The sequence below is a fragment of the Apus apus genome, chromosome 20 (genome assembly GCF_020740795.1).
Source record: "Apus apus isolate bApuApu2 chromosome 20, bApuApu2.pri.cur, whole genome shotgun sequence".
In the NCBI taxonomy this organism is placed as follows: Eukaryota; Metazoa; Chordata; class Aves; order Apodiformes; family Apodidae; genus Apus; species Apus apus.
This window is the reverse complement of record NC_067301.1, coordinates 1,572,575-1,599,877: the sequence shown is the minus strand read 5'-3', so window position 1 is coordinate 1,599,877 and position 27,303 is coordinate 1,572,575. Positions and strand designations below refer to the sequence as shown.

Genomic DNA, 27,303 nt, shown 5'->3' with positions numbered 1-27,303 from the left:
GGATTAGAGAGGGAGGAGGATTGTAGAGAAAAGGACAGTTTATAAGGATTATAGAATTTGATCTATGCAGCTTTGCTAGACCAAAATATTTGTGTCTGCTGAGTTTCAGCATACCTCACTGCTTTCTTAAGAGAATCTTCTAGTGAGATTATTTTTCCTGTCAAAGCAATTCATCATAATATGAAAGAACCAGTGGTGGTAGCCCTGTGTAGCTTGGCATTATCTGTTTTGTGGGTGGTACTACTGCAGTTGCCTATTAACTTTTTTTTTTTTTTCCTTTATTAAGCAGCACCAAGAGATCCTAAATATTTTATTCTTTGATCTGTACTAGATATATTCCAGAAGGAAGACTAAATGCTGGGGAAATTGGGAGAAATGGTTGCAGTAGAATGCAACTATGAAGCCCATAAGAGAAGCAAGGGAAATCTAACCTCCTTCTCAAAGCAAAGCATTTTGGGCCACATTTAAAAAATGTAAATTAGTATCATAGGATGAGACTGTCAAAACCAATTGCAACTTTTTTCCTTGATTCTTTCAAGTGCTTCTGGAAAATTTTCCTGAAGTTGATGAGAGTGGAGTTTATACTGCCTCGGGTTGTGGCTTTGTGCCATGAAGTTGTCTGAATTGAGCTGAGAGATACAGACCTCAAAGAGTAACTATTGTTAGCTGTTGCTCTTTTTTTTCAGCCTTGACAGCTTGTGCAGGGGAAAATTAGCTCCTCTCTTAGGAAGCTCTGGAGATTACAGATGTGATTTTTGCACATCAGGTGTTGACTGGAGATTGGGTAGGAGGAAGGGAATTGTGTAACTGATGTCTGTGGCAGATGCATATGTGCTACAGGAGAGATCTGAAGGAGGAAGAGCTGGTTTGTTGCATTTAAAATAAATTAAAAAAAAAGTTGGTTTAGCCTGAGATTTGAATCAGAACTTCAACACAACTCATTTACTTGAAATGCATTTACTGCCTACTGTTGTGAAGTAGAAAACCCCAAAAGTATTGGCAGGTCTCTCACAGGAACTAATTGCATCATTTTGGCCAAATTTTCAGCAATTGTGAGATCAATTTAGCTTTCTGCTGGCTTACAACTTGGACTGTAAATGTATGGTTTTTACTAGCATTGATGGGGCTGTATATATTTGTGTTGGAGTTGTATTTAAAAATAGCTTGTCAGTGAAAAAATAATCCATAATTAACTTTCATTATACTAGCTTTTAACGTATCATATATTTAGTGATACTAATTTTTCCCTGGTTAAGGTAGCCATCATATTTGGTCATCGTCTAAATGTGCTTCTTGAGTTCACTTCTGCAGTAAGCACTTAAATGTTCTGTATCTATTATTTATGCAGGTAAGCAGAGAATCTGTTCAGAAATAAATTATTACAATTTTTAAAAATATAACCATAAAACGTATTTGTAATTGAAAGGTAATCTAAAGGAAATGGACAAAATTTTAACTTCCTGCAAAAAGTAACTACAGTTTTTCCTCCAGTACAAGAATTGTACATTATATCCTTGGGTACATAAAGCTCTGTCAGTGTGCATACATGGGACAAAGTGCAAAGAAATGCAGAAATAGCTGGGAGAGAGAGTCTGCATTGTCCCTGTGCAGCACTTCCAGCATTCCAATGTAAGTGGGTCTGAACCTAAACAAAAGCTGGTCTGCAGCTCAGGAATCCCTTTGCAGACTTGTTCAGAACACCCACTTGAGTTAGTTCTTACCTCCCTAATTAACTCTTTATATGACTCAGTTTAAAAGCTGTGTATTGTCGTGACAGCTTTTATCTCATTTTGCTTTTGTACTCTAATAAATGCCAAGTGATCCATACAGAAGTGATCAAAAAACTGTTGAGTGGTTGTCTTGAGTGGCCTGTGCTTTCAGAGATGACATTTTGGCTTTGTCAAGCCTATGCTGTCAAATATAACACTTCAGCTTTCTCATTTGACTGAACATATCTGCAAGAAAGTTTAGGAAAGGAAGGAGCTAGAGAGTTAAATCCCCAGCTGGAATAAATCCATGCAGTTAAATACTCCTCAATTGATCATTTGGTCCCATAGTATCATAGCTACCTACAATCTACTTCTGTACCATACTAATTAATGTCAGACAGATTGAAACTCTTAGCTTTCTTCTGCAGTTTTCTGATTTGTTTCATCAGTTGAAATAAACTTGCTCCTTTTTTGAAATAAAAACTATGTTTTTCTCTGTAGGCTGTATGTGAATGAGGAATAAGATTGCTATGTAAAAAGGAAATCTTGAGTGGAATGCAATTAACTTCCACATAATATTGGTGTATAATGTGATTCAACATTATTACAGCAGTATTGGGAAAGTCCAGAATCAAGGACGTATATGGCAAATTCAGTAATCCTCTATTTTTAAATATGTTCTGGCATGTCTAGACTCCCTTTCCACTAGTAATCTGATGAAAGTGTGTTGTGCACAGACATGCAAAATCCTGTTTGCTTAGATATCTAGTACATCAGATTAGCCTGAAGAAGTACTTAAGGTGGCCCTCAGCATGTGGCTCTCTACACCCTACCTGTCTGCATGAGCTGTACTTCTGTTGTGGCAGGGGGCTTGGACTAGGTGATCTTTAAAGGTCCCTTCCAACCCAAACCCTTCTATGAGTTTAGCTGCATAACAGATACACAAGTGATACTATGTTAATTAGCATCAGCTGTCTGAAAGTAACTTGAATCGAACTGCCCATCAGTTAGAAATAAAATGTCAACTGATATTGTTGTTCTACTAGTTCTGCATGGAGTAGTGAGTGACTGAAGAGTGGATACTGCTTTGGGTTTGGTTTTTGTTGGTGCAGTTTGAATCAAATCTGAAAAAAACAGTACTTATCCCAACTGTTTAAACTTAAGCATGCAATCCTCTGTGATTTGGTGCCACACAGACAGTGGACAGTACAAAATTCTGACACCAAATATTGAGGTTTTTGTATAGTCTTTTCTTCAATAATTGTTTCAAACACTGCTTTTCCTTCCTGAATGGAGAGTAAGGCTGTTGTGTAACAAACACTGCAGGCTGTTGTTTGTCCTCAGAGACAGAAATGAAAAGGTGAGGCTTGCAGAATGCTGTACTGTTTCTGTTCTTGACAATGTCAGCTTATTTAAAATGTTCATGAGTTCATAGGCTGCTGTAATAAATCTGTTTATTACAGCAGACCCAGATTCTAGTTCTCATTCTGTCTGAGGGTTGTTTTTTTGTTTGTTTGTTTTGTTGTTGTTGTTGTAACTTTGTCATTGTTGTGTCTTATTTTGATTATAAATGGGAACTGCTACTCCTGTACAGTGGACAATTTTCAGTCATGTTTGGGTCTTTATTACTGGTGCTGAAATACAAATAATAATTTTCAACCTAAACAATTAAGAAATTAAATTACTATGGTAAGGTCTTCTGGACAATGACACTTGTGGACACTGATACAAGCTAGTTGCTGCAGACCCCAAGAGTCTGAAGCCTGGAAGTTGAGTGTATCTAGAAATACTGAATTAGATGGGAGTAAGTTTTTGTTATTTATTCTCTTTCCTGCCAAAAACCAACAAACCAACCAAAAATAAAAAAGCAAATCACTAAGCAGCATGTGATTATCTTGAATTTTGTTTTGATTGTCTGAATATTGGTATCTTGTCTTTCAGCTGATGTGACTCATTCCTTTTTTCTGTCTTTGAGGAATGTGTATTTGTTTCCTTAAGACTATTAGTTTGGATCAAATGAGCTTTTTATGCCTTGCCATTTAGCCCAAATAGATTCAACAGGCAATGAAAAACTGCTGACATTTATACATTACTTTTTTCCTTGGTTTTGTTTGGTTGGGGTTTTTGTTTGCCTGTTTTTTAGTAGAGTATTGTAATGTTATTCTTGGAGGCTCTGTGCCAAAATGCCCAAGGGTGTTTAGTCTCCTAACTCCTACTTAGGCACAGACATTCCCACTGAAAAGCTGTGGAAGTTAGGAGCTCAAATACTATGGAACTGGCCACCTGCAGTGGAGCACAGAGGTCTCTAGTTTGTCGTCTACAATTCACACATTCTTTGACCTTAGTTTTAGAATAATGAAATACTAATGAGTACCTGTCTTACTGGAGTTTTGTGAGGATAAATGTATGGAGGGATGTGAAAATGTCAGAATTATCACTGGGAGCCATAAAAGTGATTCAGATCAAGGTTGTTCACTGTCAGTAGGAATATTGCGATTTGGCCTCTCCTTGATTTACTGTCTGCTATTGAAGTATTGTGATTGTAATAAAAAGGGGAGAGTAACTTGGGTAGTCAATTTATATGTCAGCTCCCTTCCTTGTGTAGAAGGTAACTAGTGACAACAAGGTGAAAGGTACTGACTGAACTATGTTGCAGAATAAGTGTTTTTTCTGTACTGGGGGAAAAAAAAGTAGTGCCCTGCACATGTAGATACAGCTACATGTTAGCTTTATGGTAGAATTTTAATTTTTCATTTCTATAACTTAAAATCATCAGACCTTCACTTTAAAGTTTTTGGGGAAAAAACCCAACAAACCCAAGACTGCAATAAGTGATTAGATCAATATGCTATAAATATCATAATGTTGTCTGATCTATCAGACAATCTGCTGTGATATTAATGGATCATTTTTGTGTCACTTGTGGAGGAAGTGTAATTTTTTTGTTGAGGTAAAGCCTAAGGCGTATTTTTAGTGTGCTGGTGTTAAGAGCTTTTGTGGGTCAATATGTGTTAGAAACTATATCACCTGAATGTTACTTTCTGTCTTTTCTTCTACCTTCACCAAAATCTTCCCCCTCAAGTTTTGTTACTCTTTCTCTCATATATCTATTGCTGCCTGTAAAGACTTTAGAAGTATGTGGTAGGAAATGAGACATTTCAAGCAGAATATGTAGTACCGTTCGTACACACATTCCAGAGTCCAGGATAAGAATATTGCTTATACAATGGTCTGTATCGCTATTGCCATCTACTGGATGAAGGCACAAGTGCTGAGCTGGCGTCATGAACTCAGACCTTAGGCAGGTTCCTTTTTCATTTGGATGGTGACTTAGACTCTGCGTTTGGCAAAGATGGGGAGGGGAATCCAGTATCCTTCAACTAAGTTGAACTACATTGACGTTATCTGTGGGATGTTTGTAAGATACAGCCGTTAGCCGTGGTAAGTTTGTCGATCAAATCAGCTCAGAAGGCTGCTGTTCTTGTAAGCATTCAAAGTGAAAGCTGAGCCTCTCTCTCATACATTTTCTTACAATTACATTACTTGTATATGCTGATGGTTCTTGTAAACTTAACCCCCCTGAAAGTCACTGAATGCAGATATTACCAAGTGACCCTTGGCTGTCGTCTCTTGCAGCATGGACTAGTGTCTTGACTTTAATTTATATTTGGAGTTTACCAATTGGCTTTTCAAAATCTAAGCCATCCCTGACTGTGATGCTGTGTAACCTGCCTGGCTTTAGATATTGCTTACCTTCCAAAACATTTAAATGCCCTTCATCTACAAGCAGTTTTCTTTTTATCTTGTTCACATCAGAATATTATCTGTCAGTTTTATCTGAGGTTAAATACTTCATCACAGAGAGGAATGCTTTGTTTCTTGGTAGAACAAATAACTTCAGTTGTCTTCTGAAGCAAATCTTAGTGGTTTTCTACAGTTAATTACCTATGAGGAACTGGTTTATGAATGGTTGATACTATCTTCTAGGCACATCCAGCATTCTTCTGCATCATCGCTGGTTATAGTAGTAAAAAAATGGGAATTCTCTGCTTTTGAACTCATGATCTCTGAGATAAACCATGAGTTAAATTTGTGCAGCCCATGTGAAGGGAAGCTGTTCTATTAGGAATCTTTTGTACTGCAAATGCCCTGTGCAAAATAGAAGAGCTGTGAATGGTTTATAGAGAAGAGTGAGATTTTGACAATATTTTAAGTTTTTGCCAATTTTTTCCTCAGTGTGAGACACAATCCCTAGCTAATGATCAGAATGAGTCTCACGATCATGTTAGCCATGATGGGGAACCATATTGCTCCTTTGAATGTTAGACATTCAGTATTAACATGCCAAAAATGTCTTAACTTGTTAGAGATCTTTTTGAGAAAGATACTGTTCTCAGTGCAGATGCTGTTTCTGAGAGAAACTAATGTTACTTCTAATGATAAGAGATGTTCTACTAGTAAATGTGTGGGTTTTTTCTTGGGGCTTTTTTTGTGTTTTGTTTTTTTAATTCCTGGAAGAGTGCTTGAATGGTGGTCACTTGGATGAGAGAGAATAGTGCCATGCAACAGTATGGTAAGAACCTTTGCAGATAGTGGGCCTAAGCAACCTTATACAGGAATTTATTTATATAATGTTCCTAGTTGGTAATTAGAGAGCTGGAGCTTACCTCAGCAGGTGCTTGGCTTTTCTAGTCGTGTCTCGGATGTTTGTGGTGATCGGTGTTGAGTTTTTTTTTTATGTGGCACTTATCTCCTTCCGTACTGTGAGTAAGAATGTATTGAGAGAAGTGGAGCAAGATCAACCTTCTTACATGACTGTATATTTACAGCAAAGGAACAAACTTGGTTCTGTTACCTTGAAAACTTAAGCCTTTGGGGATGAAGGTGATGCATACAGGTGCATCTACATTTCAGTTTTCCAGACACAGTGACTTAACTTCCATTGCAATTTTGTTCTGTTATTTTGGATGTTTAGAGTGAGATGTTTTAAACACTTTACCTGAAGAAGCAGCAAGCATTAGTTGGTTGAGAATAAATATCTATTAGAGACATCTAAAAGTTTTAGAAGCTGTTAGTTACTGGGGGTCCCAGTAAACCTAGAAAGTTGATAGGATTTGTGATCCTTAATCACTGGCATAACTGAAGAGACACTTCATAGTACTGTAAGAAATAATGGCTGTGGTAGTGTCTGCCTGTAGTTCCTTGTTAAGCAGAGGAAGAGAAAAGCAGAGGAAATCATAAAAGGAGCATGAGCATTAAACAGCTGTCATAAAGAATTCCCTGTTGCCTTAGAGGTAAAGTGTCAACTAACTAGTACTAGAGATAGCATGAGGAAGATGTCAGTCAATAAAGTGTTAATTGTTCCAGCAAAAAGTAGTTTAGATAAAATCCTACCTCTTTTCTCTCCCCCGCTTCCTTGGGTGTTGTGTACAGTAAAGGAGCTTGTACCATAGGAAAACTGACAGTGATTCCTCAGTGACTGAGCTAATAAATAGGATGAAATTTAAACTGCCTTCTCACACAAACAGAGAGAGAGACTCAGAAGAGGGAGCAATGCGGAGGAAAAATGCTGAGTATTTTTACATTCTAACATAGCCAATTGAAAAAAGTATTCCTATTTCTGCAAGACAATGGATTTAGGAAGCTCACGGCAGAAGCACAGTAGGTGGATTTATTCTTTTTACCTTATAGACCAGAATTTTAGCTAGAGGATAAATTGCACTTATGCTTATGGGCACAGTTGTTTTTTCATTATACTTTGATAACATCACATTATTCTTCCTTTTTTCTCACTTGTTTAGAGATATTTATTTAGCTGTTTCACCCTGGTTTTTAAGAGGATGTTTTTTAGACCTTATCAGCACACTTTCTTTCCAAAAGCTCTTTCATCTCTAACCAGGCATGTTTTATTAATTATGGCCATAGTATCTAGATGAATAAAAAGACTGTTAAGTAAATGAAAATCCATTCCACTAACTGTAAATGAAATATGTACTGCTTCAGGGAAAGGATAATACTAAAGATAGAGCAAATCACAATTATCTGACAAATTTGTTTACTTCAGAGCAGTTTCGGTCCCTTTAGGAATTACATTTAAGTGTACCTTGTGAACTTTACTGATGGAGGAAAGGAAGGCTGGCTTTTAAAGGAGAGACTACACCATATGCAGTGTCTTAAAGTCTACACATCATTTCTTTTTGTCTTTGTTTCTGCTAACTGCCACACTGTTCTGATGAACCTGCATTCTCCCACTGGTTATACTGTAGTTTTGCTCCTGTAGGTTATGATGATCAGTTTTGATTGTGCAGTCACTCTTATCTTTGGCTGTGGTGCATAGTTCATTTAAGCGATTAACATGTTTAGATCTCAAATGTATTCTCCAGTGTTGTGTGGTTTTTGTGGTTCTGTATATGTGTATGTTAACTGCATGTTTGATGACACAGCATTTTTGTAGAGGACATAACTTGTATCTTTGTTCTGTTTGAGGACAAAGCTATCACATCTTTAATGATGGTTGTAACACTTGGGTATCCTGTGTGATGAGCCATTTTGAGTAGATAATTAGTAAATGACTGACAAGTAAATTACAGCTAACACATGGAATGCATCTAACTGTTAAAGGCACCTGAAGGCATTCAGGTGCTATGCAAGCCAGATCTTCTGAATGTTAAATGGGGAGATTAGAGTTGAAAATAAACTCTGTTGAACAACCACTTAACTGTTTTGCAGGGTGTAGTGCTACCTTGTTTTTTCTATGGCCACAGATACAGTGACCTCAGGGATATTCTTCCAGCAAAGCAATTCTATTCTTGGATTTTTCTTCTCTCTAGGGGCTCTGGATAGCCTTCCCACTCTTGTAGCACATAATTGCCATAGTACTAGTGAGATGCTCATGATCAATCCTCCACTGGAAGAGGGTTTTTTTTAATAGTGCAAATACCAAATGTTAGATTCAAACTTCTTGCAAACAGGTAGAATAGAGATTAAATCTGTATTCTCTGCATTGTGTATCATGGCCATAATGTCCAATAAATATAGTTTTGGTATCAGTGACTTTGCCAATAACTATCACCAGAGAGTCTGTGCTGGCTTCTCTACTGTCTGCCTTAGAACCTTATTTTCTTTCCTACTGTGAATTTGGGTGACTTGACCGATTGTGCTGTGTGGAGTTTGCTGTTACTTCTCATAAAAGTTACTGACTTCACATAACACCCACTTTGATGAGAGCAAATTTTGAGTCAATAAAACAGAAGTGTGAGGGAGTTGTGAAGGTCCCATGCTATTTTTCTGTTGTGAAACATGCAGCATAGCTAGATATGTTAAGAAAAATAGATGATCCAGTAACATTGTTCCATTCATTTTTATTATAGAGAAATAAGTATTGTATCTGTCCTCAGCACCTGAACAGGTGATGCTTATACTCTCCATGGGTGAGACACAGTACTGAAAGTGAGGAGGCTTTGGCAATTACCTGGAAGACACCAGCCTTCAGCTGGTACAGATTTTTGTCAAAAAATTTGTTGTCCATGCAGTGGATTTGGCACTGAATTCTTGTGCCCTTCTACACAGTTAAATGATTTAAGGTGCCCTTTCAGTTTCTGTGAAGACTGAACAGTCTGTAGATGTGCTGTTCTGTTTGTCTTCTGCCCTTGACAGTGGCCACACTTGTCGCGGCTAACGGAAAGCCTGCTGAATTTGATGGGACAGCTTTTTTTGCGTGGTGTAAAGCCACGTGTGAGCCAGCAGCGCGTCCCTGTGGCAGTGGGGACTAACTGCGCTCGTGGCCGCGACAGCAGGATGTCCGGGCGGTGGAGGGAGGCGGTATCCGCTCCTGAGCATCGACTCCGAGACCTCATCCGATAGTGTTTCCAGTTTTGGTTTCTCAACGCAAGGGTGACGTTTCCAACTTGAGCCTCCAGCAGCACTTGATGTGATGGTATGGGTCAGGAGTACATGATGTACAAGGAAAGAGGGAGCTGGACTGGACTCGCTTAGAGAGGACAAACTAAGGAAGAGATGTAGTAATGGTTTTCTGTTGCTAATAGGAACTTATTGCTAAGGACAGTCACTAATCTTCATTCTAATTTTATATCAGTCTAAGCTTATTATAAGCTTAGAAACTGCCTTGAGCAACTCCTCACCTTTTGTTTTATTTGCAGGCTTTGTATTTTGAAATTGCATCAGTTCTCTTAAACCAGAACACTGCCTTTGTTAGTGGGAATTAACTGCCAGTGTATTTCTGGTGAAAATTACCAGTTCACTTGCAACCTTCTGTCCCAGTAGACTGATATAATAAGATAGTGAAGACCTTTGATACTCCTGCACTTCTAGCAAGTTTCTTCATTTGGGGTTTCATTCTTTCAGTGTATTTCTGGGCAACCTTTCAAGCCATGCCCCTGCTGTTTAGCCATTCATGTTCTTAAGAAGTTAGTTTTAACCCTTTTAACAAATAAAACCCAGCTGGGGTCAAATCTGATAGTCAAGCTTTGATGCCTGCTGCTGTAGCACAAGATTCAAAGTTTAGTCCCCCACAGTTCTCTCCCCTCACAGGAGTCTCTTAATTTATTCATACATTATTTAGGTGGTGATTTGAGTAACAGATGTGTATGGGGAGAGCATTCATAATTTATTACCAAGAATGAACAAACCACGGCCTGTGGACAGTGAGGACAGACTAAATTCATTGCGTTGTTGGGGGCAGGAGTTTCCCTTAAAGGGACAGCAGGGTTTTTTTGTGCCTCAGGACCATTGGTCACCTTTAAGGAAGCTCAGCCTTTAGTGATAAAGGCTGATCCTCGCAATTTCTAAGGGCTGTGTCTGAGAAGTCAGAGCAAATATAAATTGGATGCAGGATATCACCAAGAAGAGTGAAGCTGCTGCACGCAGGCTATTTTTTCAGTGCTGCCTAATGAACTAAAGAGAACTCTACGCTTTCATTTAGTTGGTAGGAAATAGCTAAAAGAGGTGACAGTAGTTTTCATTTAGCAGTGATATGTAGATGGATGTATGTAGAGAATTGCTGCAAGTTCCTGTGTTAAGCTATGAATTAAAGCATCTCTGTGATGTTTGTAGGAAACCTTAATGCTTAGATGTGACAAGGCTTAAACTCCTGTCTTCTTAGCTCTGTTGAATTTTGGTCCAAGTTTATGTATATTTTTCTGTTTCTAGTCAGGAAGTACTTGAAAAGATCAGCTTTTGTTAACATCAGGACTCAAAGCAGGTCTAAAAGAATTTCATAGTAAACATGTAAGCTAGAGCTAGCTAGAGTAACTTGAATGAAATCACTTTGGATCTATGGGGTTTCAACAGATGTGAGAAATTTTGTAAAATCGAATTTTTTTTTGTTTGGTTGTGGTTTTTTACTTCAGATTAAAATTACAAGAGTATTTCACAGTGTTTGAATAAACCTGTTCAGTTTTGGAACTAAATATGCAGATTTTTTTGTTGTTTTGAAATATCTCATCTCATTTCAGGGTATATGTATTAGTATATATCCCTGTATATCTTCAATGTACTTGGTATGTAGCATATATTGCTTAGTGTACATTATTATCTCATGTGCTTTTAAAGTCAGTAACTATTTTGATGAAAGAAAATATTTTGATCCAGAATACATGTGTTATTTTGGGCACTTTGCTTTGTAGAAGTCATGAAAGAAGAGCTTCCCAATTCTTTTCACAATTCACTGCTGCAGTGCTGTTCACTGGTGTTTGATATCTGAAAGAAGTGGTGCAAGATGATCTAAGCAAATATACTTTTTACAAGACATGAACTGAGACTTATAACAGAAGTAAAATAAATATAAATGCTAAAAATAAGAAGAGGGGAAATTTTGGAACAAAAATTTCTTGTCCCATATGTTTTAAATCTGTGCTAGCCTGCATTTGTTTCATGGCTGAGTCTTAGGGTCCTTTCAGGAGGTAACTAAAAGTAAGACTTTTGCACAATTAATTGTTGTTTGAAAGGAACTTGAGTTTCATTCCTGAGTCTCTTCTGTTTCAAACTGAAAGCTTATCTGTGAAAGACTGACTCTCTGAGTTAAGAGTTTACAACACTGGTCTATTTCTGCTTCTGATTTTTTACAGACCCAATGGTGCTGGTAGCATGAGTGTGATTGACAGGAACTGAGACACAACCAATTCTTTTAGTACTGGGTTTTATGAATAAATAAAGATAAAAATATTTTAACTTTTGTGTTCTATTGACATTATGTTTGTTAAAAATGTCACTGTATTTCAACTCAAACTAAAATTAGTACAGCAATGGCTACATCTACACATGCACGTGTGACACAGCAGTTAACTGCAGTAGCTTCTGTTAGGATTGTTTGGCTCTTGAAGACTGAAGAAGGACACTTCTGCATTTTCTGAGAAGGGCATTACCTGGTGCCTGAGGACCAAAAATTAGACCTGAGGGGAGAAAACCACACTGACCAGGGAATTTCAGTTCTCACAATACCTTTCTGCCAACACAGCAGGAGTGACCTCTGCAAGGGAATGAGTCTGTGACTTTATAGGCAAGCTCCTGTAGAAGATGTCATGGAGCTGCTTGTGGATGACAGGGCAAATGAATGCAATTACTTTATTATATAAACTGGACATGGTATTTTGTGGTGACAGTCTCTGACAGCTGGGAGCAGGGGGGGAACAGGCAGGGGAACTAGCTTTCTGGTATGAAACAGAGCGTAAGACTTTAGCCATGTAATACAGTTTAAATCTCTCTGCATCTTGCAGAGAAACCTAATTTTTAAAATCTCCACAGGCTTCTCAGAGACAGAAGATGCTAATTTTAGAAATGTGGCAGCTCATCTTCTTCCCCACCCCCTTCCATTTGCTGCCAGAATGTTTAACAATCCAGTAAACAAGCTGCAGAAAAAAAGGATAAAACCTCAAGACCTGAGGGTGCACATCTCTTGTCAATGACATTTTTGGGGTAGGGCTTGCTCCCCTGTCCGGTGGGTCTTGAGTTTGAAACTAATTTAAAAATAGAAGAGTAAGAGTTAAACTGTCACTAAAAAGGCGGCTTTAAAGGTGTAGTAATTGTGGCTAGCAGTCTGTTTTCACTGACCTGGTTAATTCTGCGCCAGTGCTCAGGATAGTTTAAATTCAAGCATTGCATAAGAAGAGGAAGGAAAGAAACAAGCTCTACATTTTCAAGTAGGACTTGGATAGCTCATTTTGAGTGTTCATCTATACACTGAAAATCTGACACTGGAAATTGCACTCTTCTCTCGGTAGTATCTGCTTAGGGACTGTTTTATCTATTACAAAACACAAAGTACACTGGAATAACTTGTATTTTGAAGTGCCTTTTTACTGTGCAAAGAGGTGTTACTTCATCTTAATCAGTATCCAGAGTCCAAATCAGTGCATTTAATGAACTATAATTGCCACTCCAACAACTTCCTTGTGTAGTTGCATCTTTATCCTTTGTTTCCATCTTGTGTATGAAAACAATGCTTGGAAAATGTTTATCCAAAATAAAATGTATTAGACTTGCATCTATCTAAAGGTGAGGCCTTACATAATTAATTGTTTTGTTCTCATTTTGGTAGCAGGTAGAGTGAACCCAGTGTGTTAGCTAGAATTTTCATAATGAAATTTTTTGTTTAAGGACTTCCAGTGCAAAGTACCCAAAGTTCCCTTTGGCTTACAACTGCCCAGCACTTCTGGAAGTCTGTTTTATTGTAACTGCTATTGTGGGCACTTGCAGTTGTGTGTACATAAGCTCTATGAGAAGTTTAAAATTAGGCATTGTTATTTCAGAGTATCTATATGACTAGAGGTTTTCTTTTGACCTACACAAGAAACATGTGTGTCTTCTGTTTAGAAAATGTGCTATTTTTAGAGTAGGAAATGTGAGGCAGTGAAGTGTTCATTACATTCAGAAGACGTGGATAATAAATCTGCTTAAATTTAACTTGCAGCATAATTTCAAACACCCTCAAGTGTCTGGAAAGTTAAACAAAGCATAAATGCTTCATCTACCTAGTGCTCATACAGAGCAATGCCATTTATCTTTAATTTATTTGGAACAATGGAGCCAAGTGCAGCATAGCTGCTTTGTACATGTGCAAACATATGTTGTCTTCTGTTACTAAGTAGTAATTGAGATTATCTCACGATATGTTTTTCAGCCCTTCATGGCTCAACTGTCTGAAAATTGTCTCTGTTCAGAACTCCAAGTCATGGTGGTGACTGAGTGAATTCCAGATTTTGATGTTGGGGACAGAATAGGTTCAGGACAGACTTCACTTGCAAATGCTATGTATTACACAGATTTTTGCCATACGTATTGTATGTCTGTCTGTTTTCTTTTCTGAAAAATGAAAAGATTAACTTGTTTCTTTGCTCCATTCCTGTCTTTGGGGACCTTGTGTCATGTCCCCAGCACACAACAAAGATATAGTTTATCATAGAGCTTGATATTTCTGGCTTGTAAGTACATTTCAGGTAATTCTAGTTGCCATGATTCTCTTCTGATTCTGGCTGTTTTATGCCTTTTCCACAGTTCTCTAATAGTGCTGACACCAGCTGCTTAGAGGAAATGGAGCTTTGCAGAGAATAGGCTGGAGGGTAAAATTCTGTCAAAAGCAGTAACACGAACAAGCACAGAGAAGGGAGCTGTGAGCATGCTCCCATCCATTACTGACAGAAGAAAAATGGAATAAAGCAGTTGTGTTGGGCTGCATTCAAGCAAAAATCTTAATGCATTTATGTTTTAAAGGGAGAAAAAAGATAATGTATAGAAACAAAGGGATCTGAAGTAACATAATGATAATCTTTGAGCTGTGTGTCTCAGTTGCTTGGATGCATCTGTAATAACCAGGGCCCACTCTGCAGTAGCTGAGATTTAGCCCTTACTTGAGGATTTTACAAGTCTCAGTAGAAAAGATAGGGAAAGTATTAGGGGACAGGAACAGCAGTCACCAAGGGAAGGAATGATCTTCAGGTTAGTAGCTGAATGAGGGATGATGCTTAATGTCCTGTTCAGTGCTATATATACTCAAACACCCCCCCCTTTCTCAGTAGAGTAGAATGTGTGGAACATCAGTCCTTTCAGATGTGCATCCATTGCCCTGAACTATCACTGGGAATGTAGCCTGTACTTCATATTGAAAAGAGTCCTGTGGCTAATGAAGGGGAAAGAGAAGTACATCACAACTGGGAAGGAAAGCCACTTACTCTCATCTTCCCCTTTAAGATTGTACTTGAAAGGGGCGACTACAGAAGTAGGTGAGGTTTTTTCTGAAGGAGCAAAATTTTTTAATACTTCATTTGCTGCCTGGCCTTTTTGGTTTGAAGAGCAGGCTATAAGCCAAGGTGGAGACATTCAAACAGTTCAAAGTTAGTATCAATGTTACAATCCCAAGGGGCTAATACCACTATTTCAGTAAAGTTTGACTTGGTTTTGGTTAATGTGAATTTGAAATTCAGTTAATGGAGCTTTCAAAAAGTGGTCTTCATTCACTTGACAACTGAATGCTTTGAGTGACCTTTAGAAAGGCTCAGCATCTTCTAATCTCTTTGATGCAGAGGCATCAAAATTTCACTGGCTTATGCATTCTAATAAAATACTTCTTACTATCAGGAGGGCACGAGTGATTCTTCACAAGTGTTAACAGTAGGAGTGTTCCTGCCTGTGTACTTCAGTGTGACTGTGTAACTTCTGGTAGGGACCTTCTTTTTGTAGATTAATAAAAAATTTGCCTCCCTTTATTTGCAAAAAACGTAGACATTAAGAATACCACAGTGCAGGGTCATCCTTCAGACAGGACTTATTTTTAGTATACCTTTAAGACCTGCATTCCTGTCTGATTCATAAAGGCAGATAGACGTTTACCTGATAACTCTGTTTCTGCAGACTTAGTACATTTTGGAAACAGCTGTGGCCAGAGGCAAGACATCTGCATAGCCGTATCATCACTCCCAGAGGTTGCTTTTTACTGTTGAATATGAACTGGTGGTAGTTTGTTAGATATTTAATGATATTACACTGAGAGCAAGACAGAACACAGCATTAGATTTTTCAGTTATGAAACCAGAAGGGGCAAAGAGGAGTAGCAAGCCAAGGGGTTTTTATATTTTGTTTTTAATTACCTTAAAATAAGTAGCTTGAATTCCAGTAGAAAACAGCCTAAGCCTTGTATCTCTGTCTGCAGCTGTAGATTTTATCTGCTGCAGACAATGTAAACTACTTATCAAAGTGTTTTTGCTTAGCAAGGTAGACGAGATGATTCTTTCTTTCATTTCTAGATTCTTAGTCAGCAGTCTGAGAATGTGTTGGAAGCTTGATTACAAAACACCACAAGAAGCAGAAATGCGGCATAAAGGCTTATGCTCTGTGTGTTGCTGAACTTACAGCACTGTGGATGACTCTTCTCATCCAAGTGGCTGAGAACTCATTGGTATGAGTTCAGTGTGGTGGGAAGCTCAGATTTAGTTCTTAAGGCTTTTGAAGACCCCAACATCTATCTGAAACTCTCTCTTCTGTCTTTGTTACCTTTCTCCCTTACTTGGCTAGACACAAGCATCTTCCAACCTTGGTTAGTACAGTTTTCCTTGGAAGAATGTGAGGTCCCTGAAAACCTTGAAAGGCCAAGATGATTTTTGTGTCTTTGGAGAAAATATGCCATTGAAGCATTTAAGTCCCTGAAGTCCCTGAATTATAAAAGGATCTAAGGCTGAAATAATAAAGGTTGTGCATATTGTTTATTCAGACATGCTGTGGTGAGAAAAAATCATCTTAAAACAACTTTCTTAGTGTTTTCTTGCTTTCTAATCTTCAGCAGAAATTTTACTTGTACTTTGAAATACAGAAAACAATACATTTTAAAGAGCAGTAAGGCTGCCATAGCTACTGTTGAAAGGAGTGAGCTTTGCTGTCAGTAGCAATTATGGAAAGATGTGCACTCAGTAGTTCATATTCATGCCTGGAAACAACAGCTATTTGCTAACCCACATAATGTTACATAAGTAAATGGTATTCCTACCCAAAATGTACTCTTGTGGATGGTTACCACATAATGTTAATTATTAGTATGATGCTAAGCTGGAGGATATCTTTTCTCTATTTTGAAAACCTCCTTTACTCATAGGATTCCTACGCTGCCAGCTCCTCACATTTGTAATATTTCTGGCTTCCCTGTCTCGACACCTGCTCCCTCCCTGCCAATGATGTCTGTTAGTAGCTTTGTGATTTCCTGTTTCTCATCCGGTTGCCATTGCCAGCCCAGCAGTGGGGGTTCTGAGAAGCTGCTGGAGAGAGAATGCCTACTGTAACAGCATCATTTTGCTAGTGGAACTGGTCAATAATCCAGGATTTTACTAGTGACCTAAAGTTTTACAAGCTGCTTTGTGGCCTGAAGTAAAAATTTGTTTTGCTATTAGCTACTGTAATGGAAAAATACACTTGCAGCAGGAATTGTTAATTGCTTTTTATTCAGTCTTAATTGGCAGAGTAGCAAACTGTGTTCTTGGATCAGCAGAACAAGGAGCTGATAAATATTTTCTCAAAAGCCCATCTCATTATTAATCTAGAACTTCAGTAATATAGATACTGGAGCTCCAAAGGAAACCCCAAACAGCTTCAAGTGGATGCTTGCACCTTAGATAAAATGAATAATAAGGAGCTTGCAGCCATTATGGGGATTGTATTATTTCCTCACCTGAAAAGCTGGTGGTACCAATCCATCTACTTTATGTCTAGGCTGGTGGAAGTTGAGAACAGAATCGGCCCTCTTGGGCTAATTGGAGGCTGAGTGGGCACAGTTCACTTCGTCCACTATACATTAGAAGCTGTAACTGCAAAAGAGAGACTGTTTTGTTTACTGTGCTGAAGTGGGGTTGAGGAGAGCTGTATTCAGCTTCCTTCTCACTTCTAAATGAACTTGTAGCAGAGCCCGTTCTCAGAAAATGATAGTTTTGGTAGGAATCTTCAAGAAAATTGTTTCAAGCATACTTGTTTTGGTTAGTGTTTGTTTTTACTGGTTTTGTCCCACAAAGATAATGTAATTGTAAGAAATCTGTCTTGTACACGTTGTGCTGGACTTCACCTTTTCTCTGCAGAAAGCACATGTAAAAGTATCAAGGGGACCTGAGAAGTATTTCAAAAGTATGTCAAACAGAGGAACCTATATTTCTGCAGTAGACAGTGCAGCGCCATGGCATTGTTGGATGCAAGCCTGGAAATTGATCATTTTACTGGTGTTGAATTTGTTGTCAACTGAGAAATAAATGTTTGGAAGCATCCTATAGTTCGCTGATCTGATTCTGTTAGTCTTGGTAACTAAACATTTGGCAATAAAGCCTTAATTTGAAACTTCCCAACTCTTCATGTGTTAATAGAATGGTGATTTTGTTCCATGCCTTAGTCACGTGCTGTTTTCTCCTGTGGCAAAGTACATTGGTAACTATGGGAACAAAAACTTAAGAACTGACACCCACACATGTTGAAGTTGATTTATAGAAGGTCTTGATGCCATGGATTGTGAGACATGGAACGATCTGATATGGAGCTTAATGGCTTTCAATGAGAGCAAAGTCCTCTTTTAGTCCCTTCTTAGGACTTAAATCTTTGTCATAGTGCCACGCCACAAGTTGCTCTTCTGCTCTGGTTAGTAGAACTGGATAGCTGAGAGTGAAGGAATTAGGGCAAGCTGTGCTTTGTATGACAAGGAACTGACAAGGGTGTAGATTTGTTCCATGTTAGTGTGCTTTCCAAACTGGAGTGCCTGTGACCTTCTCCTGTCACATATGCACTTCTGAGAGTAATTCAGAGTCCATGAAAGCCAGATAAAAATTGGCATTGATTTCAAGCTGGTGGATTGGCTTTTCATATAGAAATCTCCTGTGTTTTAGACTATTTGTTACTCAGAGTGAGAGCATCTTTCAGTTGGAGAATGCTTTGTTCTTTGTGATAGCACAATCTGTCTTGTCTTTATGTCAGAAAGTTTGCATGTATTGGGAGTGTGTTCAAACATTTCTCTGCTTATTCTGTGACCCTATTCTAACTGCATAGCAGAAAAATCCAAGAAATAACCATTTCATTGTATTACATTGGTGTGAAACAGTAACTAAATGCTGATTCTGCATCTATTATAGTCTTAGGTGTGAGTAGTTAACATTTCTTTTGTTGTTTGTTTTTTATAAAATAGTAAACCCTGGAAAAGGAACAAGCTTTATTAATCTGGATAATCATTGAATTAGTTAATCAAGCTTGGCTGTTATCTTTTCATGTGCTCTGTCTCATGATACAGTTTTGAAGGTTAAATGGTACTGAATGGGAGATTGGTCTCTAGGCACTGTATTGAGCCCTGCCTGCAGTGAGAAAGCTTCCTGTCCTCGTATTCCCCAGAGATGTTTTAGAGACATTTTCTGGGCCTCAGCACTTGCACTGCTTCTCCCTTAATGATGCAAGACAGCAATTTGTTGATAACCTGTACTTGCCTACACAACATAAAAACAGTGGCACAAAAAGGCTAGTTATTTTCAAGATAAACTTGGAATGTTCTATCAAGTGCATTGCATGATGTAGTTGTCACTGTTCAGAGAAGGGGCTTGTTGGTCCTCTGGGTCTAAGAAACCTGATTTCTTTCAGAATAGCCAGAAATGAAATCTAGGAAGTAATTTTTAAAAGAGACTTTCTTGATAACAGTAGTACTCTACATTAGTTCTTGACTGGATTTTGGTGGATTGGAGTCTTCTAATTGATTACTTTACTAGCATGTGAAATGTATGTTATTTCTGTGTAAAGAATTGACCCTCATTATCCTTGAAGAAGTGCGGTATCAGTAGTCAAGCAGACTATATATGAAATTATTCTTTTTTCAGAAGCTTGAAGGATTATGCATTTTATGGTTTCTTTATACGTAGAAAAATGTATATACCATGATGTGTGCACGTTTTTTGTGCCTTTGCCACCATCATGTATATTATGTCAGCTTGAGCTGGCACAGTGTGGTACAGCAGCAAGAGTCCTCAGTGTTTGCCCCGATAGGCACCTATCAAAAATGCAATGGATGCAATAGGAATAACCCAAGTGTAATGTGGTGTAAATACATGATGCCCCAGGAGCCTCCTGGAATAAATGCTTCACAACTGCTCCTGAACTGGGTTGCTCAGGAGATGTTATCTCAGGGGACATACCTAGTGTTGAAAGCCAGTGAGCAAACAGGATAATATTTTACTGAAAATAGATTTGTGCCAAATTCTGAAATAATTCCCTAGCTGATAAGGACAAGGGGATCCATGCTGAAATGAAAATTGTAGAGGGTTTCTGTCAGAGCTTGCAATGGTCTTGATGTGTGTGGAATGCTGACTGATGCCTAAAGTGGAAGGATGATACAGAATGAAAACAATCTAGCTGTAACAACTGGAACCTATGAATGAGACTCAGCATTTCTGGTTTGGAAAGACTGAATGAGTTGGGAGAAGGATAATTGTAGGCATTACACAGCACCTCACATACATACTTAAGTAGGTCAAGATTGAAATGAAGTGTCACAAGGCAAGAGAGCAATGTCAACTAGCACAAATGGATTGACTTCACTTCCTGCAGTCGAGGTGGGCAGCAGATCAAGACCAACAGTCCCTGCTAACCCTGCGTGGGGTCAATGCCCGCAGGGTTTTCTAGCAGATACATCTTTTGAGCAAGATACTCAGATTGTTACCTGCCACCATGCATCAGTTTTCCTTTTCTAAAGGAGAGAATATTTTCTTACATTCATTTATCAGTCTTGTTAACACAGATTTCAAATTCTCACGGGCACAAATTGTCTAATCCTGAGTATTTCAATGGCATGTAGGACAGCTAGGAACTACTGCTAGCTGGAACTTGTAGGCAGTACCATCATATAAAGATGCTGAAATTTTTCTCCAGAGTTTAGACAGACATCAAAGGTCTGCATCTTGTGTGCTGTGTTGAGGCACAGCATACTATAATGTATTGGTTGCTAGCCATTTTACATTAATTTCCTTGCAAAGGGGGAAAAAAATGAGGGAACTGCATGGTCTTTCCAAGAAAAGAACTCAAATAGTAGTCCAAAGAGAACAGCTTGCCTATTTTTATCAGTAATTGTAGACTTGCTTTCTCAACTTAAGAAAGCACAGGAGGATACCTTAACAACATGTAGGATGCTGTATGCACACAGGGGAGGCATTACAATAAAATGTTTTTCCTTTTTAAATGAAGTAGCACCCCATTGATGTTTGCCTGCTGAATGAAATACATCTCAGAGGAATTAATAGTGAGTTGTCTTTTATCCTTATTTCCTGACATCCACAAGTTTTTCCTTCAGTTCTTCTTTGAAGGATTGATGCAAAATACATCCATCAATCCTATCTGAGAGTGGGGAAACAAAGAGTTAATAAACGATTATCCCAGGTGGCTGAACACTTGAGTTGCAGTGAAAGGCTGGTAACATTCATAGAGCTCCGGTGCTGGTTTCTACCTGTCAGCAGCTCCTGATACACCACTATACAGGGAATAAAAAATGAGCTTGCTCAGAGCAGCAGCAGCAGCAAGCATCCTTAGGAACCTTCTGATGTTACATTAAGGACCAATGTGCAGTGTTATTTTTCTCATTATTTAAAAGAGTCTTATGAAATATCAGTGATGTACATATGGTCTTTGCTGCTTCCTCTGGTGTTTTGTTCACTTGATTCTATCACTGGAATATGGATGATGCAAGCACCATTAAATGCCTCAGCCCAGAGAAAGGTAAGGGGAAATGCTATTTTAATCACCTTTTTGAGGTAAATTAGTTGCACTATAGAGAAAAGTATAGTTTAGAGAGCTTTCTGGGGCACTTGTTTTCTGTTATTCAAATGTAAATGCTTAACCCAAATATCTAGCAGTTTACCAGTACTAACATTTGCTTAAAACAAATGTATAGCAGTTTCTTAAGGCAGCCTTTGCTGTACCATATGTTTGTCTCCTGTTACCACCAAACCTTAAGTAATAATTCACCTCTAATGGCTGCTTCTCCTGCATGAAGAGTGCAAAGGGGTGCACCAGGTATATTCAGGTTCCTTTTCTGCTCTCTTAAGTAGCTAGCTGTCACCGTAAAGAAAGACTTTCTATTTTTAACCATAGACCTTCTGCTACCCACGTTAGAAGAGAGAAATGAGACTCCAATACTATTTTGAGTCAGCTGTATTGTTTTATTTTTTTTTAATAAGAGGTTTGCTTCTAATTTAAGTTATTTTATATATACCCATCAAACAAGAAAAGTGCACAGAATCAGTTTGGTCGAACTTGTCCCTGTTGGAGTTAGACCAGGAATGAATTCAGTCCCTTCTATGAACTACCTCAAGCTGATAAAACTATACTGCAGTTTTCTGCAGTTTGAATTTGGAACTTATACCTCCTGTACTGTTGGCTTCGTAAGAAATCATGCTAATTCAAAACCATCACTCAAAAGCCCAGTTTTTATTTTTAAAAGCTTTATGTTCTTGTTGCTTTATTTGATAAAAGCCCAGAGAGATAAACCCTTCCCTGTGATATATTTTCATTGAATCAAATGCCTTGTTGCTTGTCTTCTTGCATTTTGTATTTTATGCCTGTTAGGTGTGTGGATTTACAATAGTTATGCAACAAGTAAAGGAGTGTGACTGCTGTGTGTTCAAAAAAGCTGCTCTGTGTGCGTGGGGTGCTATTCTAACACTTGCATGTCTTTGGGAAGGCAGATCAGCAGCCCTGACTCCTTGTATTTTCAACTAATAGAATACTTAGTCACACAGTCATTAATATCTTGTCATATCTTTTGAAAGACACACTCATTAGGATTCCCTTTTGTAACATTGGCTGAAAAAATCATATCTAGATTGAAACTTTACCAAAGTGGAAAAACACTTGGGTCTAACTTGACGTTCAGGTGTTGGAACCAAACCTGGTATCCATTCAGTCTGGTTTTGGCTCCTCAGTGTCTCTATTATTAGCATACCAAAAATAAGCTAAAGCAATGATATTAATTCAGAAGGTGAGATTGAAAAAACTGAAAACCAAAATATTTTTTATTTGAAAATGTTGTGATGGGACAGCCCGGGTTTTTCTCCTCTAATTATTCTCTAAAACCCAATGTACCACTGTGGATTGAGTTGTACTTTATTTAAAGTCCTTGATGAAGCTATGCTGGAATAGGAATTTTGTCACCCAAAGTCCTTTTGACACCTTGCTACTGGGTTCAGCTTCCAGCTTCTGAAAACAGGCATGAGAGAGAGGGGTTCTCACTTAAGGTTCTCCCTGGGGAATCACACGTGTAGCAGGAACTCGGGTTTATTCCTCATTTGCAGTTGGAAAAGGCTGAGGCTGAGATTGAAGAATGTTCACCAGCTCAGTCTTTCTGCCAGATGGTGGTGTTCTAAGCCAGCTTGTGGAAGCACCTTGGAAACAAATGGGGTAACTTAAAAGAGCAGAGGCTCCATGAGCTGAAGCTACAGGCAGGGCAGTTAAATACAGTTTCTTTTTAAAGGTGGCCACCTTCTTGCTGTGTTCTGTGGTACTGAGGAAATGTGATTCTCCTCTCACTCAGGTATGCAGCAGTGGTGATGCAACTGAAGACAGGAGTTCTATTATATATGAGTGCCTCTAGAAGTCTTTATCATGAGAGGTACTAACATGCTGGCTCTGAGGACTCTGGTATTCTAGTGATGTGCTACTCTCATATTTTTAAGATGAGTCCTAGATGATGATCTAAAAATTACTGTCTCCCAGTAGTTCTGAAATACTCAGCTATCACTGAAGAAATAATTCATACTGTCTGTCAGTACCATTGGGAGGAGAATGGGCCACATACTGAGTAAAGCATCTTGTCTGGGAAAGTCCTTTAAGAATGTGACATTTGGCAACCATCTTAGATAAGTTATATTTAGATCTGGAGAATAAAAATGTGACCAGAACTCAGTCAAGGAAGCTAATATAGCCACCTTTGCTTGAGTGAGTACAGTGGAGTGAGAGGAATGATGAGCACTGTGCATCTATTATCCAAAAGAAGGCTCAGTAAACTAACTAGGATTTTAAAAAGCTTATTTTTGTCTTCAGAAAACACTTCAGGCCTGATTTCTTACAGGCTTGTACCTTGTGCAGCCAGTTGTAGTTGTAAAAAGCAATTGAAACATGTTTATGAAGCTCAGTTCTCACCTCGCATCAGTGGAAGTACTATCAAATCCTCTTTTCACAAGCAGAAATGATGACATAAAGTGCCTTCATGCTTTGGAATAGAGATCTGAAATTTGCTGGAAGGCACCTTCTTCTCTCCTTATGGCAATTCTACCTGTTTGTTACCAAAAAAATAGGATATAAAGTAAGTAAAATGAGTCTAAGGCTATTAAAAGCTGGGAAGAAGAAAGCATGGTTTATTACTGAAAGTATAGTGAGCTGGTGTATTTCTCATCTGGTGAAGTCCCTAGGCAGAATACATGGAATCATTCTCAGGCTTTTGTCCCTTTATGTGCCTCTGAAATAGAGACTGCTTACACTTCTTTCCCTTTTTTAAACACTTTATTAATGTGTTTATTGCTGTAATAAAGACCTGTGCTATTCCTAAAAATCATATATGTGAAACTGAGTAGAAGTCAAAATGTGGAAGTTCACAAATTCAGTGTGCTGGAGAAAACTGGGGGGCCATGCATCTTCTTTTCCTGTCAGAAATTTTTGTTCTGATCCAAAGAAAGGCCTTTGGCCATTTTCCTGATGTATCTTGACACTGTGGGAAGAGCAGGGATCTGAAACATTTTGAATGCATTTCTTCATGTGGTGTCATCTTCTTTGATATTGAGTAAATTAGATATTATTTATAATACAGAGTTAAAGACAAGTCCAGTAGAAATGAGATACAATTAAATGCAGCTCATTCAGAATCAGCACCCTTTTATAGTAGAATGATTTATTTATTCTTTTTTTAAGGTTATTGAAACTCTACTGTCTGGCATTCAGTGGACTGTATCAGAAATAGTGTGCCAGCAGGAGTAGGGGAGTGTTTGTGCCCCTGTACTAGGCACTGATGAGGCTACACCTCGAGTACTGTGTTCACTTCTGGGCCCCTCACTGTAAGAAAGACATGGAGGTGCTGGAGCATGTCCAGAGGAGAGCTACCAAGATGGGGAAGTTCTGGAGAACAAGTCATACAAGGAGTGGCTGGGAACTGGGGATGTTTAGTTTGAAGAAGAGGAGGCTGAGGGGAGACTTCATTGTCTTCTACAACTGCCTGAAAGGAGATTTTAGGGAGGTGGGTGTTGGGCTCTTCTCCCAAGTAAATAACAGGACCAGAGGAAATGGCCTGAAGTTGCAGCAGAGGAAGTTCAGATTGGGTATTAGGAAGAATTTCTATACTGGAAGAGTGGTTCGGCAGTGGAACAGCTGCCCAGGGAGATGGTGGAGTCACCACCCTTGAAGGTATTCAAGAAGTGTGTAGATGTGGCACTTGAGGGCATTCTCTGGTAGCTGTGGTTGCAGGGTGGTTGAGGGTGTTTTTTTGTGGAGTGTGTGGTTGGTTGGGTTTTTTTGTGTTGATGGTTGACTCAGTGATCTCGGAGTCCTTTCCAACCATGGCAAGTCTGTGATTCTGTGATTTTTCAATATGTGGGAGAAACAAGCACACAATGGAAGTGAACACTGCAAAACAAATTAATTTTAAAGAAATACTTTCTGTATTCTCTTGTCAATGACCAACATTATCTGTTTAGTGACTGCTGTTGAATGCATGTATTTACATTGTAGGAATTTGTTCATTTCAGAAGAGCTCATTAGGAAAAAAAAAAAGCATAAAATATTCTATATATAGTCACCTTTTCCTCATTGTGGTTCTTTAATCCAGCTAATTAGAAGCTGTCATCATATAAAGGAAGCTATGAGTATCTAACCTCTAAGAGGAAGAATATAACACTTCTTTAAAGGCACGCTTAGCTGTTGTGATTCCTTGTCTAATTTTATGATTGTAAATTGATTTCTCAGTGAAGAAATTGTTTTGTCCTTAGTATAAATAAAAGAAGCAGTTTTTACCTTCAGTAAGATATAAGAGTACATGTCACTGCTATGCTCCAATGATGAAAGATGAGGTGCTTGGCAAGCATACGTTTGGAACCTAAAGTATAACATGTATTTTGCTTCTTGATGTACTTCAGTTAATTTTTATATCTAGCAGTCAAGACATCTCTTCCAAGTTCTTCTCAGGTCAAACTTTATGGTGAACAACATCAACTTAAATCAAGATGGATCCTTTCTTTGGACAGGCACAGAAACCTCAGCAAAACAAATTCACTGCAACAACAACATCATGGCATTTTTCCTGTTCTCAGTTAATTTGCTGATGAATGTAAGAAAGCAGAAAAAAGGAATCAGAATTTGCTTATAAAGTCCCAATACTAACACGGCTTATCATTAAACTGACTTACACAGGTACAATCCACCTTCTTATATATTATTTATCTTTCACCATTTGGAAGGTTTCTTTAAAAGTCTCTGTGATTATTCTAGGAATGTAGGTCACCAAAGAAAAATCAATACACAGCTATTCTCTATGTCTCCAGCATCATATCTGCTGATTTTGCCTTGTTACTAAAGATGCACAGAGATTTTTTTTGCTGTTCTGACCTCAATTATAGATGGTTTACAGAGGCTTCATCTTCGGTTTTATTTAAAAGAAGAGAAACATTGCAAAGAAAAGTTCATGTTCTTGCTAAGTGTGCAGCTTAAAAAACTGATACCTTACATTCAGATTCTTGTGATTAATATCCCTTCTCTCCCTAGACAGAGTCATTTGTATGGTGAATGTGAATTCAGTTCAGCTGAAAGGAGAAACTTTCCTGTTCTAGTGAATTACAGAAGGAGGGATGTTCAGTATTGGGCTCTGCAGGTCCAAAAGCATTACTTGGCGGAGGGCAACTAAATTGCATGGAATGACATGGCCTGACAGAGAATGTGTGTGGACCAGCCCAGTGCTGAACAGAGTCCAGAAGCACTATTAACTGTGGATCTCTCCAGTGAGCCCATTTGCACAGTTCAGCCAGCAAGCTGACTCTTTCATCACCCTTCGAATGTCTGCTTATCTTCTGGTTCTAAACCCTGGGGGGAAATGAATCTGTCAGACTGCCTTGTTTCCAAGTGAGGTGGATATTAGAGACCATAGCAAAAGATAGAAATACTTTTCCTCTAAGAGCCCAGAAGCAATTACTTCCTGTATGTTTACCTGAACTAGACTGAATCCAAGAGTGAAAAAAAAGGGCAATAAGCTGTATTGACTTGCAGTCATTGACCTTGTTGTGGACTTGAGCAGCCTGCACTCATGGTGTAGCTGTGCTTCTTACTGTTTGTAACCCTTCCCCTTTGGGGATTGCTGCAGGTGGTTCCTGCTTGAAAAAAAACCACAATTCTGGTCTTCTTCTGAGCTCACAAAAAGACCTGCAGTTGGTTTCTGAGATTCACAGATGCTGAGTTCTGTAGAGTGATATATTCTTTGAAAGGAAAATAAGAAGTTGATGAGTGATGATGCTTTTTCAATAATTCTGTCACAAGATTAAAACCTCACAGTTCTTTGGAGTGAAGCTTCAGGCAGTGATCTCCCACAGAATTGCTTTGCTTTTTTTTTTTTTTTTTA

General features: G+C 38.4%; 1 protein-coding gene across 4 annotated transcripts in view; it reads left to right on the top strand.

The window, feature by feature from the left end:
• Nucleotides 1-27,303, top strand: part of PLCH2 (phospholipase C eta 2) — a 79,526-nt gene that overhangs the window by 12,460 nt on the left and 39,763 nt on the right. The window lies entirely within an intron of this gene.